This window comes from Eurosta solidaginis, chromosome 5 (genome assembly GCF_040869045.1).
Source record: "Eurosta solidaginis isolate ZX-2024a chromosome 5, ASM4086904v1, whole genome shotgun sequence".
Taxonomy (NCBI): domain Eukaryota; kingdom Metazoa; phylum Arthropoda; class Insecta; order Diptera; family Tephritidae; genus Eurosta; species Eurosta solidaginis.
In genome coordinates this window covers 62201388-62217939 of record NC_090323.1, presented here as the reverse complement: position 1 = coordinate 62217939, position 16552 = coordinate 62201388, and the positions used below count along the sequence as shown (strand labels likewise).

Sequence of the window (16552 nt, the reverse complement as noted above, 5' to 3'; positions counted from 1 at the left end):
CACCGAGAAGTTAATTAAAAGTCGATCGCAAAATTTCAATTTTAAAATAAATTTTCTGTATATCTCGATCGGTGCGCCAACCACCGGATCTTTTTTCACTCGCATTGAATGTCTCCCAGATCTGAACTATGAACTATGTTCTAAGTATCAAATGTCTAGCTCAACGGAAGTTACCGAAAAAGACTTTTCCGTGGGTCAAAAATTCGTATGGAAATGAGGGGAGAAAAAAGGGACTTAATATAAAGGTAATAATAATAATAATAAGAGCTTATGTACATACATACACTATATACTGAGTGATATAAAATTGTATTGTAACGAATTAATTTGCAAATCCTCTTATTTGCACTTTTGCTAAGTTCGTATCGCTAAACTGTTGATTAAATAACTCCAATATTGAATAATGGAAAAATGGCCTTTATTAAAGTACTTCACAATAACACTTATACTTTGCAACTAGCTTGCTTAACAACCAAACTGATTGATAGTTCAAATGAAACTCTACCATTGCCCGTCAGATTGCGTGCTTAATCAATAACTGCTTGATAGCTCAACTCAAACTGAATTCCAGTGCCTCTACTCTCTGATTTCAACGTTCGCATCTTCTAGGCCATCAGCTCTCAAACTTCTCAGCTGTAACTACAATTGCACGATTTTATAGCTTTTCTCATTGCATACTTTCAGGAGTATCTCAGATATATGCATGCGTTTGTGCATTGACTCTCCGCTGCTCGTATACGTACATGGTACATACATACATATGTGTAGACGCAATTATTGTTTCGTTTATGTAGATACATAATGATTGAATTATTGATGTGAATTCACGTCACTGCTTAGCATCGGCTTAAAGATAGCAGCACCCCTTAGTTTTGCTAATATTCGTAACACTGCCCTGCACCTAAGTCTGATCGTTCCGATCAGACAAATCTCTCCATCTAAACGCTGCTAGCATCGCCAAATGTACCACTCTTCTATTTCGTGATTTCCCAATTGCTTGTATGCGGTAGATGTCATCACTGATCGTCTTCACAATTCTGTACGGGCCTTCCCAACTGCACCGATATTTGGATGGAACACCTTTCCGCCGGTGTGGGTTGTATATCAGTACCAAATCTCCCTCCCAGAAACCTTCCGAATTATTTTCCTTGTCATACCTGTGTTTCATCTTACTACTCATTATCCTGGATCGTTCCCTCGCACTCTGTTGCTTGGCCAATGAACTACTTCGTAGAGTTTGCGCTTGACGGATTGGCTTCGCATAATCAGTATCGTTCCCACGTTTCACAACAGTAGTGCGCTCCGGCTTGAAAATACCCTCGCATTATTTCTCGGAAATTCGTTTCTTCGTTTTCCTACGTCTTTTAGGTTTTGTCAATGCCAGTGTTTCTCTCGCATGTACTTTTGATTTTGCTTTATTTGGCCCATTCGACCTATTAACTTTTGCCTTTGACTTCCGTGGTTTTTGTCGAGTCTTCTCCACCAGTGCCCGATTACTACTAAATCCTTTCTGAAAACTGAAATTAAGTGGTATATCCTGGTTCTTATAACGCATCACCCTTTTCTGCATATCGATCTTGATATCATGGTCAACCAAGAAATCCACTCCCAATATAACTTCATCAACAATCTCCGCCACAACGAATTTGTGTAAAACCATGACCTTCCCAATTAGGACTTCACATATCACTTCTCCCTGGACTTGGTTATACTCGCCTGTGACCGTACGCAACCTTGCTCCAGGTAATGGTTTTACTCTCCCGTTGACTAAATCAGATCGAATCAAGGAATGAGATATCTACACTCAGTATACGCTCCTTGCCATCCAGCTTTCCTTCGACGGCAAGACTGCTCGATTTTCTTCCAATTTGCAACACAGATATCACAGGGCATTCAATAGCTCGATCTAGCTCTCGATCTCTACCTCTTACTCGCTATTGCTCATCTCCTCCAGCTTTGCGTTTACGGCCACCCAAATTGTTGGAACTATAAGATCGCAATGACGTGCAATGTGACCGGACTTCCCGCATTTGATAACTTTTTCACTCCGCTTTTGCGATCCTTACAGCGCCTTCAATATTGCATCTACCCACTCTGGCCTTTCCACTTCCACATGGCGTGCTTTGAAAACTGGCTTACACAATAGTGAGGCAGTTTCCTGAGTCAATGCATGTGGTACCGTTTCTGCAAATGTTGGCTTTGGGTTGGCGTAAGTGGCTCGCTTCGTTTCGACGTCCCGTATGCCATTTATAAAGCTCTGAATTTTTACCCTTTCGGTGTATTCCACGGGTGCGTCGGCATTCGCCAAATGTGAAATCCTTTCGACATCTGACGCAAACTCCTGCAAAGTCTCATTAGCTTTTTGGTAGCGGTTTTGCAACTCAATTTGGAATATCTGTTTTCTATGCTCGCTTCCATAACGTCATTCTACAGCAGCTATCAATGATTCATAACTGTTCCGTTCGTACTCTGGAATCGTCTGTAAGATTTCCGCTGCAGGCCTTTTCAATGCCACGAACAGTGCAGCAACTTTATCTTCCGCATTCCAGTTGTTCACTGCTGCGGTTTTCTCAAACTGTAGCTTGAAGACCTGGAAAGGAATAGAAACGTCAAAGGATGGTGTTTTTCCTTTGGATTACTCGCTGAAACTGCTGGGCGGTTTAGTTGCAACTCCTGTATACGATCTTTCAAAGCATCCATCTCGGCCTCCATTTTATCATGTCGTTCATTAAAAGCCTCCAGCTGCGATGAGACTTTTGTTTCCTGTGCCTCCAGCTTCGTTGAGATACGCTCTTCCTGTGCTTCGAGTTGTAATGTGTGCTTCAAATTTCGATGTGATGCGTGTCTCCTGCGATTCCAGTTGGGATGACATTTGTGACGACATTTCTGAAATACGCGTTTCTTGTGCTTCGATCATCGATGTTATTTCTGACGACATTTCTGCAATATGTGTCTTCTGTTCTTCCAGTTGAGATGACATTTGCGACGACATTGATGTTACTGTCGATGTTTGTGCAGATATTGCAGCCAAAATCATGTTAAAGTCTGTGCTGGTAACCGTCTAAGATGTTTCGTTTTTCCCTTCAATTTTTGTTGTCTCCTCGCCATCAAGATGAAAGACATATTCTTCCACATCAATTCCTTCTGCTTCCATTGCCTCTCGCAGCCATGCCTGAAGTTCGAGTTTAACGGCGCTTGTATTCAATCCACGGCTCTCCAACTCCTTCTTTAGTTGCTGGATCTTCAATTCACTGAACTTTGCCATGCCCTTGTTGTCCTCTGGAATTTATTCAACAATTCCTCTTCTGACACCAATTGTAACGAATTAATTTGCAAATCCTCTTATTTGCACTTTTGCCAAGTTCGTATCGATAAATTGTTGAATAAATAACTCCAATATTGAATAATGGAAAAATGGCCTTTATTAAAGTACTTCACAATAACACTTATACTTTGCAACTAGCTTGCTTAACAACCAAACTGATTCATAGTTCAAATGAAACTCTACTATTGCCCGCCAGATTGCGTGCTTAGTCAATAACTGCTTGATAGCTCAACTCAAACTGAATTCCAGTGCCTCTACATTTGCTGCCTTTTATACTCTCTGATTTCAACGTTCGCCTATTCTAGGCGCTTCCCGAATCTACTAGTTGCCATCAGCTCTCAAACTTCTCAGCTGTAACTACAATTGCACGATTTTATAGCTTTCTCATTGCATACTTTCAGGAGTATCTCAGATATATGCATGTGTTTGTGCATTGACTCTCCTCTGCTCGTATAGGTACATGGTACATATGTGTAGAATCAATTATTGTTTCGTTTGTGTAGATACATAATGATTGAATTATTGATGTGAATTCACGTCACTGCTTAGCATCGGCTTAGAGATAGCAGCACCCCTTTGTTTTGCTAATATTCGTAACAGTATTTGAATACTTTGCGTGTTCCTGGGATGAATAAACAAAAGTAAAGGAGTCTATGTTCTGGCGAAACTGATATATATGTACCAAACGTGAGAGCACACGATATGTACGTATATAAGGGACACATTTAGAGAGAAATGTCAATAACTTAAATTACATGAAAGCTGAAATACATTTCTAACATATTTGCAAATATCGTCTTTCGTAAGAAGCTATAAAATAGCTAAAGTTGTAGAAACAACGTTCTTACCTAATTTTGGTAAAATTGGCCGCTGTTTGTTCGATTTTGGTATTGAAAGCTTAATGTAGAGCCTAGCTGAAAGAAATAGACAAGGACCACTAACAATTTATTTTTTAATTTTCGTACTTTCCACCAACATGTCTATAATGGTAATACGGTTTAGTGCCATTAATATGTTGCGATTTTTAAGCTTTTGTTTGAGAATTTCAACGAAACGTTAAAATTTTTTAACGAAGGAGTATTTATAAAGAGATGCATGCATTCTCAACCATTAAGAACATTAACGCACATAAATATGTATGTATGTCAAGCTGATAGGAAATGAAGACTTACATATACACATCCATACATACCCCTAAATACACTCCCGAAGTTAAATAACGTAAGCGAATGCTGTTTTTTTTCGAATACATACATATACCCATATACATATTGTAATGAATTTTCTGCAAATCCTCTTATTTGCCCTTTTGCTAGGTTCGTATCGCTAAACTGTTGAATAAATAACTCCAATATTGGATAATGGAAAAATGGCCTTTATTAAAATACTTCACAATAACACTCAAACTGTGCAACGAATAGCTTAATAACCAAACTGATAGCTTAAAGAAACTGACTTTCAAAATAATACTGCTATTGCTCGCTAGATATCGCCTTAGTCGTAACTGCTTGACAACTCAAATCAAACTGAATTCCATCGCCTCTACATCTGCGGCCTTTTATACTCTCTGGTTTCCTCGTTCGCATCTTCTAGAATCTACTAGCATTGTCCATGAGCTCTCAAACTTCTCAGCTGAACTACAATTGCACAATTTTATACATCTTCTAGGCGCTTCCAGAATCTACTAGTCCAGTATCTCTCAAACTTCTCAGCTGTAACTACAATTGAACAATTTTATAGTTTTTCTCATTGACTCTCCGCTGCTCGTATACGTACATGGTACATATATGTAGACGCAGTTATTGTTTCGTTTATGTAGATACATAATGATTGAATTATTGATGTGCATTCACGTCAGTGCTTAGCATCGGCTTAGAGACGGCAGCACTCCTTAGTTTTGCTAACATTCGTAACAATATGTACATACATCCCACTCAAAACAAGTTTGCTCGTACAATACCCAGCAAGCATACAAATGAAATGCATTTTCAACCTGTGACTTTTGTGTCACTTGTTAAAATTTCACTCTCATAATTTTTACATAACGCGCCTAAAGAAGTATAACTTAAAATCTAACTTTAATTTAAATTTTATGTTCCATGGAACTTGCTGTAAGTGAGTTAAGTAAATTTTTCATACAATCAAGTTCTAGGATTTTAAGATATTTTAAACTTTTACCTATTTACTATATCTGCCAAACTTTATCCTTTGTTTGCATTGTGTATGTTTGTTGAATAACTTACGATTCTTTGCCTTAACCGCGGGCACGTATTGCTGCAGCAGTCCCACATATGTATGTATGATGCGTTTTCTTTGTTTTTCTACTACCACATGCGCGTTTATAAATTAAGTTTTCCCAGGCACACACACTAAATAGGATTTGAGTTACATAAAGTGGAATAAATAAAGACTTAGGAAGTACGCGGCCAGAATTAAGCAGAGATATAAAATTTATGTTGTGCTGAGTTCTAAAATTAGTTTATTTTGATGCAAATGAAAGTATTTAAGTTAGCAGTCTAAACAAGGTATTTATTTTAAATATTTAAGATTGAATAAAACATCTTCTGAGAGTTTTGTTCCTCTAATATCAATAATAAATACGATTTATTTCAATAGATCAGACCATAATCCACTTTTCGAAAAGAAAGGAAGTACACCTTTACAAAATTTTTGGCAAATCGCACTGTAAACTGTTTTATGTAGAATAGGTCGGCTCCTTATCCACTTCCCGGAATGAAAAGCTTCTCAAATATTATCTTTGTAAAAGAGTTACCGAATTTCAAGCGAATAGCGCTATAATTAAGAGCGAGTCACGGAAGTCCCCTTTCACCAAACTTCAAGCAAATCGCACGATAAACTATTTTATTTAGAAAAGGCCGGTGCCTGGTTCACTTTCCGTATTCAAAAACTTTTCAAATACTATCTTTGTCAAGGAGGTAACTCTGTACCGATTTTCAAGCGAATCATACATACATACAAACGTACCAAAAATAGAGGCGCTACTATTATTTAGTAAGTAGCTTTTTTTGAATACAAACATACATCCATATACATCGCACTCAAAGCAAGCTTGCTTTTACAATTCACAGCGAACACGCACACGAACTGCATTGTCAACCTGTGACTTTCGTGTCACATTTTTTAAAATTTCACTCTCATCAATTTATCATAACGCACCTGAAGAAGCATAACTTCAAAAAATTGCTTTGCACCATAACAATATAAAGAGAAAGTGTGGTACCTACGTACTTGTTATAACTTCAGACAGTGCCTTCTTGTCAATATTAATAAAATAATTTAAAAAAAATGTTTAAGTTAACGGTTTTATTGAAAACAATAATTACAATCAGTAATGATAATACTAAAAGATAGACAATAATTATTTAGGTCCTAGGTTCTAGTCATCACACTCCTCATCAATCTAGGGCGTTGATCCGACAAATAAATAAAAGCGTTGGGCGCGTCAAATTTCTTTGATAGTCATAAGTAAGACGAACTGAACCTTAATCAGGTTATGCTACCCCTCACGATTTTTTTTCATAGGTCGTTTTCTATTCATATATGTATTATGGTTTCCAAATATGCGCCAAATCAGACCGGCCGGCCGCTACAGAGAGTCAAGCTAAGTAAAACCGTTTAAAAAAATTGATCATATTACCGTTCACATCTGTGAAATATTTTCTAACTACAGTTTGCTTTTGGTAACTTGTACATAATAAATGCTCACAAAGTACACAAAATAAATTGTCAACAATGTCATGATGAAAAGCAAAATTGACCGTTCATCAAAAGTGAGTGACAGGCGAATGTGCTGCAAAAGAATGCAAAATAACAACAAAGAAAATTTAAAATCAACAAAATAAAATAATTGTTTGTATGAACGACAAGACCCGTCACACACATACATACCATTTACACACGCATGCATATCTGTGGAATTTTGACAAAACAACTTATTTCAAATCTGACAACTTTTCAGGAGAGCTAAATATGTGATTTGAATAAAACTGAAAGATATTTAAGGCAAAGTATACAGCGGATATAATAAAAGGAAATTTGCGCCGCATTTAAAAATGTATTTCTTAATTTTTAATGCAGTACTTTTCTTTAAAATGCCTTTAAAATTACATATGTTGTTATGTCAAAATTTTTTTATGTAAAACTTATACTTATTTCAATTAAGTTGTTTTGTCAAAACTATTTTCTACATAAAATAGATAAAAATTTCCACTTATTTTAAAATACGTTGTTTTGTAAGACTTAGCCAAGCAAACAAGTGTGAAATAAGGTGAAACGTAAAAAACACATAGTATATTTTTATGGAAATCCAATAACTTTTATGAATAGTTACATATGCATTTATTTAAAATATTAAATTTTATTATTATTATTAAAACCTCGTTATTCATTTTCTTCGATTTCATCAATATCTGAGTCTACTTCCACTTCGCAATCGCCTTCAACTTTTAAATTTTTGTAGTAACAGTGGAATTCTGTATTTATAAAAGGTAACACATCCAACAAGTCTTTCTTCTTGCTGGAAGAAATAGCCATGGGTCCTGCGTATCATTTATTTAACGAAAAATCCAAATTTTTTCGTCGTCTTTGATTAATATTTAACTCCTTGAAACTTTCATTACAGTCAAAGGAATTCTTATAACGCAATACGCCTGATGTAGACTTTTTATACCGCAACCAGCGTATCTTTTTCCATTCGAATTTCTCGCCTGTGGGAAAACATAATTTAAAAGTGAATAAATGAAGTATTTATTTATACATATCATCAAAAGTTTAAAATGCTGCCTCCGGGTTTGAAAACTTCTCTTTATAATATTTCAAAGAGAAATTTTTGCAGTGTGCTGCTTATTCCATTTTTGACAACTTGTGAACCCGGGGAAAATATTTTCTACTATAAATTATGATAATATGATAATGCTTAACAGATTTGTAAAAGTGAAACGATTTCGCATAGTTTTACAGATATTATCCAAGTCTGAATGTATTATCAATCTATCTTCGCTGCAAGTTCGAAAACGATAAATCTAAGAAAAACGTTTAATAACGCTCTATCTCAGAATTTTTCTATAAATCCCATATTTTTGTGGATAATGTTTTGAGCTTATGCTGAAACAAATAAGGTGTTATTTAAAAAATACTGGCATAGGGCGCTAAGAAAATTGTTATAAAGTCCTTCAAAGATATACAGTTATAGTATAATAGATTACTGAGACAGGGCCTTCGCGAAACGCCATCGCACTTAAAATGATTTTTCACTCAGACTTTGATAAAATAAAGTATGTGTGTACCTGAGCTATTTGTTGTTTTCCAATTAAAGTTATTTTTTAACAAGCCGGAAAAATCAAAGAAGTCGTTTTGTTTTAGTTCGTGAACGATATACTTTTTGTTCGCAGCTGCGATAAGGTTTGCCCAATCATGTGGATGTTGGATAGATCCTGAAGAATTTTTTTCTTTTTTTCGATTTGCGCATGCACTGTGTCACATTCCATATGGGTGTGACCAACTACAAGAAATTTGTGGTAAATAGTTTCAATAGATGTGCTTTTTAAAACCATTTGGAACATTGCACAGATATTGGCATTGCGATTTTGCCCAGGGCATGAGTCACTATATAAAATAATGTGTTTGACCATCGGAGGTACCGTTGAAAGGCATTTAAAAATATACGATCCTATATCATTTGATCCCCTCTTTGCAATTGTCTCATTCCAAATGAAACAATGGGCTTTGTTTGTAGATCCCTCATGCATTGTGAAATTATATGTCCATAACGGACGCTTGTAAAAAAACATTGATGCATTTATATGAGGAGTCGGCAAACATTGTTGCAAATCCATTGAAAACATCATGACAGTTTTGTCGGCTACAGAAAGTTATTTATCGGCTTTCTTACAGCAATAGGCAAAGTCTGCTTGGTCGTGATGCTCTCTTTGTAGTGACTTAAGACTAGATTTTTCTTCGCCGTCCAAAGAATTTTGTATTTGCAATATAAACTTCTCGCAAGTGTTGCACAATTCAAGCTGCGGTTTTTTGAATTTGATATTCAATGAACGAAAAATTTCACAATATTTCGATTTTGAAACTGGATCATCAAATTTTTCCGCATACAGATTGTATAAATTTGAAATATTGAGATCACTTTGGAAGTACAACATGTTGGTGTGTCTACGGCTATAATGACTTTGGAGCGTGTTTTCCGCGGCGATCTCCCTTAATAAGTCCACCACACTCCAGCTGAACTTTGTATTTGTTTACTGTTTTAATCACTTGTTCGGTTTCCTCAAATATTTTTAGAAACACATTTTACATACCCGATGTCTTGCGGAACTGATCTCAAAGTGATACAAATAGTTATATTTGCGATCTCGAGGATTTGCTGATTTTCGAAAAGTTTCAGAATGTTTCGCCTCAACTTCAATTAAACTTGATACAAATTGTCGGCGTTTAGTGTAGTCCCCCAAACTCCAATAATTTTTAAAAAGGGTTTTCTGCGGGTCAAAGTTTAGTTTTAAGTGACAGTTCCTGCGGCATTTTTTTAACCTTTCAATTTGTTTAGCTGGCATCTTTTTATTTTTATTAGTATAGTACTCTTTACCCAAATTTTTGTTTTGCTTATTAAGTTTTTTCATTTCCTTCATTCTTGGGGGAGAATCATTTTCTTCGGGTAGATCCCAATTAGTACTATAACTTGCGACTACTGATCTTTCTTCGATATTCTCCGAAGTAGAACTCAAATTCGACAGAGTAGATGGTATATAATCCGAGTAAAGAAAATCTGTCTCATAAAAAATATCTTCATTATCGCAAGATTCTGGACTTTCTGTATCACTTTCAATGTTTTTCGTATTTTTTTGTTGCACGTTATATGAATTTAGTATATCAATAACACCAGTATCAAAAGATGTATCATTAGGTAGTGGCTCTAACACTAATCCATCATCATGAAAATATGGCTTTGACACACTTGGTTCTGATAAATTAACTAGATTTGTATTTTTAGACACTTTCCTTACCTGCCATCTGGCGTCCCCTTTGCATATTTAGTTTTAATGGTTTTATTGTAACCGAAATCACTTATTTTTGAAATTTTTTCAATACAGCACTTGGCAAAAGCACTTATTTATAGATAAAAAATATATTGAACACTCTTTTCACTTTTACAAAAGCACGTATTTCAAAATAAGACGTCTTGTTTTTTCAAAATTACCCCGATACTAATTTCACAAAACAAACTATTTCAATATAAGTTGCCAAAAAAATTAATTGTAATTTGACATAACAATTTATTTGGAAAATGGTTGCTCTGTGAAATACGATTTTTATTTTCATGGCCGCCTTAAATCGATATAAGTTGTTATAGAAAAACTACAATGATTACAATTATTTGAAGTTTTTTGAATTTTTCTACTTAACTGAGAAAAGTTGTTTTCACCGACGCAGTTTCGAAAAAAATGAGTTAAGTTGATTTTTCGGATACTGTAACTTTCTAACTAAACATCATAGAAATAAACCAGTAAGACCAAAATATGCATACCAATTGACAAAATTACATGCAGTTAATATCTAAAATATTTCCTATCTTGAGATAAGTTGTTTTGTCAAAACTCCACAGATATATACATATCGTTAGATTAATAAACAAAGATCTTAGGTAGGAAATTTAAAACTTTAGAAGAGAAGCAAAAAAAAATTTTTTATTTATGTACATGAAAAAATAAAATAAAAATTTTAAGAAATTTTGGGCCGAACTTCTCTTCAAGTGCTCCTTTAAATTTTACCTACAAATTGGCGGGACGCGACCTACATGTTTTGTGCCGACTCCAATGGCATCTGCAAGACAGTGAATTTTCGCTAAGAAGCTTTTCATGGCATAAATACATTCAGAGTATTTGCCAAAGCATTATCGCTTAGAAAAACTTGTTTTCCAGTTAAAAAACTTGTTTATAAATTTTTGATGTTTATTTGCCCCCCGCTCGAGCCCAGGATCTCCGGTGTGGTAGGCACAGCACGCTATTGCCACACAACGGCAGCCACGTGACCCCGTTTTTATTGGTCCTAACTCTATAAAATTTTTATTTAACATAACAAAATCTACGAAAAACAAAGTTTCGCAAAATCAGTTGGTTGGGGTCTTTGTAAAGTTAGAAAGTTAGCTCACGATATATATATCCCTAGGACTTCTACCCAAGTACAGGTGTGGCCAGTAGCTACTTTGGAGTGATGTAGCTCCTAAATCGCTAAAGATATTGACTTGAAATCTTGATCTAGGAAAACGAAGTAAATCTACGTCGATTGGTGTCTTATTTGTCATGCTAGGTCCATGCATTGATGAGATATAAGCTTTCAAAGTTGACACCTACGACTTCTTATACCCGGGTACATTTGTGGCCAGTAGCTTTTTTCTCGTTTTTTCTCATTTTTTGAAGGAAAAAATTTTTTATTTATTATTTTCTTTATAAAATATTATTTTATTGATTATTTCTTATAACTAAATATGCAAACAAATTTAAATTATTCAATTGTCTTCATTATTTTCACAAATATTACATGTAAATGTATTTGAAGAATGCTGTATGCATATTGGGCGCTGACATATTCTGCACATGTTACGCGTTCGTCTTCTGTGTTGGTCATGGATGTAGCAGAGAAAACAGCTTCCAACCTGCTATTTCTTTGGATTTGCACCAGCAGCTGCAGACGTTGATGGCCTATTGTCAGCACTTCCTTGCAAGGCCGTACTTATGAAACTCGCGACTGCAATTTTTGTGTTGAAGTTCCGCATCACTTGCTGATTCACCGCCCGCTCTTCAATTATGGGCATAGAGAGTTCCTTGGCGAGCTGGCGAAGAAATCTCTTACGCTTCGCATTGGTGCATCTGATGTTGGGATTCTTCTCATAATATATGATGTACGCTGCCACTGCCGTCAAATCAATCATATTGAAGAATAGGGACAACGGCCAACGCTTTGTCATCCTTTGGCAAGTATATTATCCAAGCAATTGGTCCATCACGTCCACTCCTCATTTTGTCTTGTTAAAAAACTCGATCATTTCTGGTTTGCCGCTTTCGCCAATGTGATCATCGTCATGCATTGATGATAGTAATATAACTGCCTTGTTTTTTTTCGGCACATAGGAGCAAATGGATATGTTGGGCCTAAAACCGAATGTAATTGACCTCTCTGCACGATCTTTGTGTGCCAACATCTCCTTTGGTATGTAGGGCTTATTTTTCCGCAGAGTTCCAACTGCCGTCAAATTCATGGATGACAAGCTTTCCAGTAGATTTAGGGATGTAAAAAAATTGTCCATCGTTATATTTCGGCCGGTTCCATGAAAGCGGCTTACTAAATCCTTGACCACGCATTCACCCTGGTTAGTTTCCCGTCCCGTAGGTGCTTGACCAGTATATATTTGTCCACGCAGTGGATATGCGTTTTTGGCATCACATACCCACCACACTTTGATGCCATATTTTGCCGGTTTCTATTCATATATGAATTTCGTGAAACGGGTGCGGTCAGGATATGGAAAGAGCTGCTCGTCTACCGTTAGATATTCACTTGGCTTATATGACTGCTCAAAGTTGTAGTTCATCATGGTCCACAGCTCGGATATTGGTGCAGCTTTGTCAGTTACCAACGTTGTGCCCGTGTGTTGCCATCGTCAAACCTTATAAACCGCAGTATGGCCTGAAAGCGGTTAATGCCCATTGGCGCACGATATAATGGACAATTTTCCACCGACCACAAGTCCGGCGCACATTCGGCATTGCTGCGGTTAGCGCCAGTCATAATAAGCACTCCAATGAACGCATACATTTCGCTCAAAGTAACCTTCTTCCATGTTTTTGGTTCCGCCTCTGGATGTTTTGCGTTTAGTTTCGCATATGTAGCTTCTGCTTTTTTATTGGTGTAGCGTACTATAATATCCACCATTTCCGGAGTCATAAAACTTTTATATGTATTGACTATTGACATCATAGTAGTTGATCTTGCGGGCCCACTTCGCTGTCGCAAAATATTTTGTTGCCTAGTTTGGCGTGCAAGTCGTGGCTGTGAGCTCCATATGGTACTATCACGTGCTACGAATTCAGCTGCACGTAAATTAATCTCCTCAGAATCATCTGCAGCATCGGATTCATTGTCAGATTCTTCGTAATCAGCCTCATCTACCTGGGCATTGTCAATTGTGTAATCAGGGTCTTCTACATCCGATTCAACCACGCCATCTGCTACTGCTACTTGTTCGCTTTCATCCCCTTCAGGGTCGGAAAATAATTCATCATTTGAGATTTCGTCAAACAGGTTTTGTATGTACTGCTCTTTTTCAGCGTCAGATAATCTGTATAAAAATAATTAATTTTTATTTCATTTATGAAATTATATTTGAGTTATTTGTATTTACCTCATATATTGATTCGAAGACAAATATTCCATGTTCCTTCTGCTATCCATGTTGTAATTTTTTAAATTTTTTCTGACTTGTTATTTTCACAAATATAAATCAACTTCACACTTCAAAAGAACTGTTTACAATGAATATAAACTCGCAAAACAGCCGTTTATATAGCTGCAACCCTTAAGATTCTGGAAGCATTTCTTACCTGCCAGGTAGTTGGATTATATCAAATGTTGTTTGTCAGCAAATTCTAGCAAGGGTACAATATAATGTCTTCTTCTAAATAATTAAGAGTGCGCGAAAAAGGTTGTATTCTAAAAATTCTAACAACAATAGAAATTATTGACTTCTTAGAAATAACTTAAAATGCTCGCAATTCTTAGAAGCAGGCTACAAATATATGTTTAAAACTACTTAAAATGTTCGTAAGACAGTCAGCTACAACATTGCATTAAAAAAATAACTTGTTTCTCAGAAAAAATGAGAAAAAAGGGTAAAACAGGCTACTGGCCACACCTGTACCCGGGTATAAAAAGTCGTAGTAAAAGTTGGGTATAAGTTCTAGGTATATATATATATATATATATGCATATATATCTAATATATAAAATTCTTCTGTCACGGTTTTAGAGGTTTAACTCCTCCGTAACGGCTGAACCGATTCTCATGAAATTTTATGAGCATATTGGTTAGGTCTGAGAATCGGCCAACGTCTACCTTTTTTTCGCTATGTGCCTAGGGTCTTGAGATCAAAACGTGGACCCGGGTACCCCTAGAATGTGTTTATACAATATGGATATCAAATGAAAGCTGTTGATGAGTGCTATAGTGCAGGATAATGTTCATACAACTGGGAGGCTAGGGTCTCGAGATATAGCCCAAAACGTGGACCCGGATACACCTAGAATGTTTTTTTTACATTATGGGTATCAAATTGAAGCTGTTGATGTGTGCTATAATACAGAGTAAGTTTTACATCGCTGAGTGACTAGGGTCTAGAGATATAGACCAAAACATGGACCCGGATACCCCTAGAATGTGTGTGTATTATGGATATCAAATTAAAGCTGTTGCTGAGAGCTCTAAGGTTCATTGTGATATTCGATTTAGTCGCATCAACCTGGCAAAACTGATAAATATGCATGCGAAGCCGAAATAAAGACAAGAATTAATAATACCCACATACCTATTTACATACGTCCTATTCGATTTGCCTGAAATTTCGTATATAAATTTGTCTATATTATTATTTACGATGCTTTTTTCCGGGAAGTATACCAGAGACGGACTGGGACTGGGATTAGGACTAGGACTGGGACTGAGACTGAGACACGGAGTGGGACTGGGACTGAGACTCGGAATGGGACTGGAACAAAATACATACCACCCGATGGGACTGGCAATAAGAGATGAAGAAGAAGGAGAAAAACTTGAGAGAAGAGAAAAGAGAGAAGGAGACTGCGAAAGAGAATGAGACGAAGATGGAGCTGAAGCGAAAAAGACGGAGGTAGGAGTAACTAAAAAGATTAGGAAAAAGTGTAGAGGGGTAGGGCAGAGTTAGACAGAAAAAGCTTATTATAATGTATGCAGATAGGCCAAATTTAGGGCAGAACAACGTCTGCCGGGTCTGCTAGTCTAATATATAAAATTCTTCTGTCACGGTTTTAGAGGCTGAACTCCTCCGAAACGGCTGAACCGATTCTCATGAAATTTTGTGAGCATATTGGGTATGTCTGAGAATCGGCCAACGTCTATCCTTTTTTTCGCTACGTGTCTAGGGTCTTGAGATCAAAACGTGGACCCGGGTACCCCTAGAATGTGTTTATACAGTATGGATATCAAATGAAAGCTGTTGACGAGTGCTATAGTACAGGATAATGTTCATACAACAGGGAGGCTAGGGTCTCGAGATATAGACCAAAACGTGGACCCAGATACCCCTAGAATGTGTTTATACAATATGGATGTCAAATGAAAGCTGTTGATGTGTGCTATAGTACAGGATAATTTTCATACAACTTGGAGGCTAGGGTCTCGAGATATAGCCCAAAACGTGGACCCGGGTACCCCTAGAATGTGTTTATACAATATGGATATCAAATGAAAGCTGCTGATGAGTGCTATAGTACAGGATAATTTTCATACAACTGAGAGGCTAGGGTCTCGAGATATAGCCCAAAACGTAGACCCGGGTACCCCTAGAATGTGTTTATACAATATAGATGTCAAATGAAAGCTGTTGATGAGTGCTATAGTACAGGATAATTTTCATACAACTGGGAAGCTAGGATCTCCAGATATAGCCCAAAGCGTGGACCCAGGTACCCTAGAATGTGTTTATACAATATGAATGTCAAATGAAAGCTGTTGATGAGTGCTATAGTACAGGATAATTTTCATACAACTGGGAGGCTAGGGTCTCGAGATATAGCCCAAAACGTGGACCCGGGTACCCCTAGAATGTGTTTATACAATATGGATGTTAAATGAAAGCTGTTGATGAGTGCTATAGTACAGGATCATTTTCATACAACTGGGAGGCTAGGGTCTCGAGATATAGGCCAAAACGTGGACCCGGATACCCATAGAATGTGTTTATACAATATGGATGTCAAATGAAAGCTGTTGATGAGTGCTATAGTACAGGATAATTTTCATACAACTGGGAGGCTAGGGTCCCGAGATATAGCCCAAAACGTGGACCCGGGTACCCCTAGAATGTGTTTATACAATATGGATGTCAAATGAAAGCTGTTGATGAGTGCTATAGTACAGGATAATTTTCATACAACTGGGAGGCTAGGGTC

General features: G+C 36.7%; 1 pseudogene; it reads right to left on the bottom strand.

Annotated features, from left to right (window-relative positions):
- Window positions 1-7726: 7726 nt before the first annotated feature.
- On the bottom strand, window positions 7727-9571 carry LOC137254165 (uncharacterized; annotated as a pseudogene).
- Between the last annotated feature and the right edge of the window lie 6981 nt (window positions 9572-16552).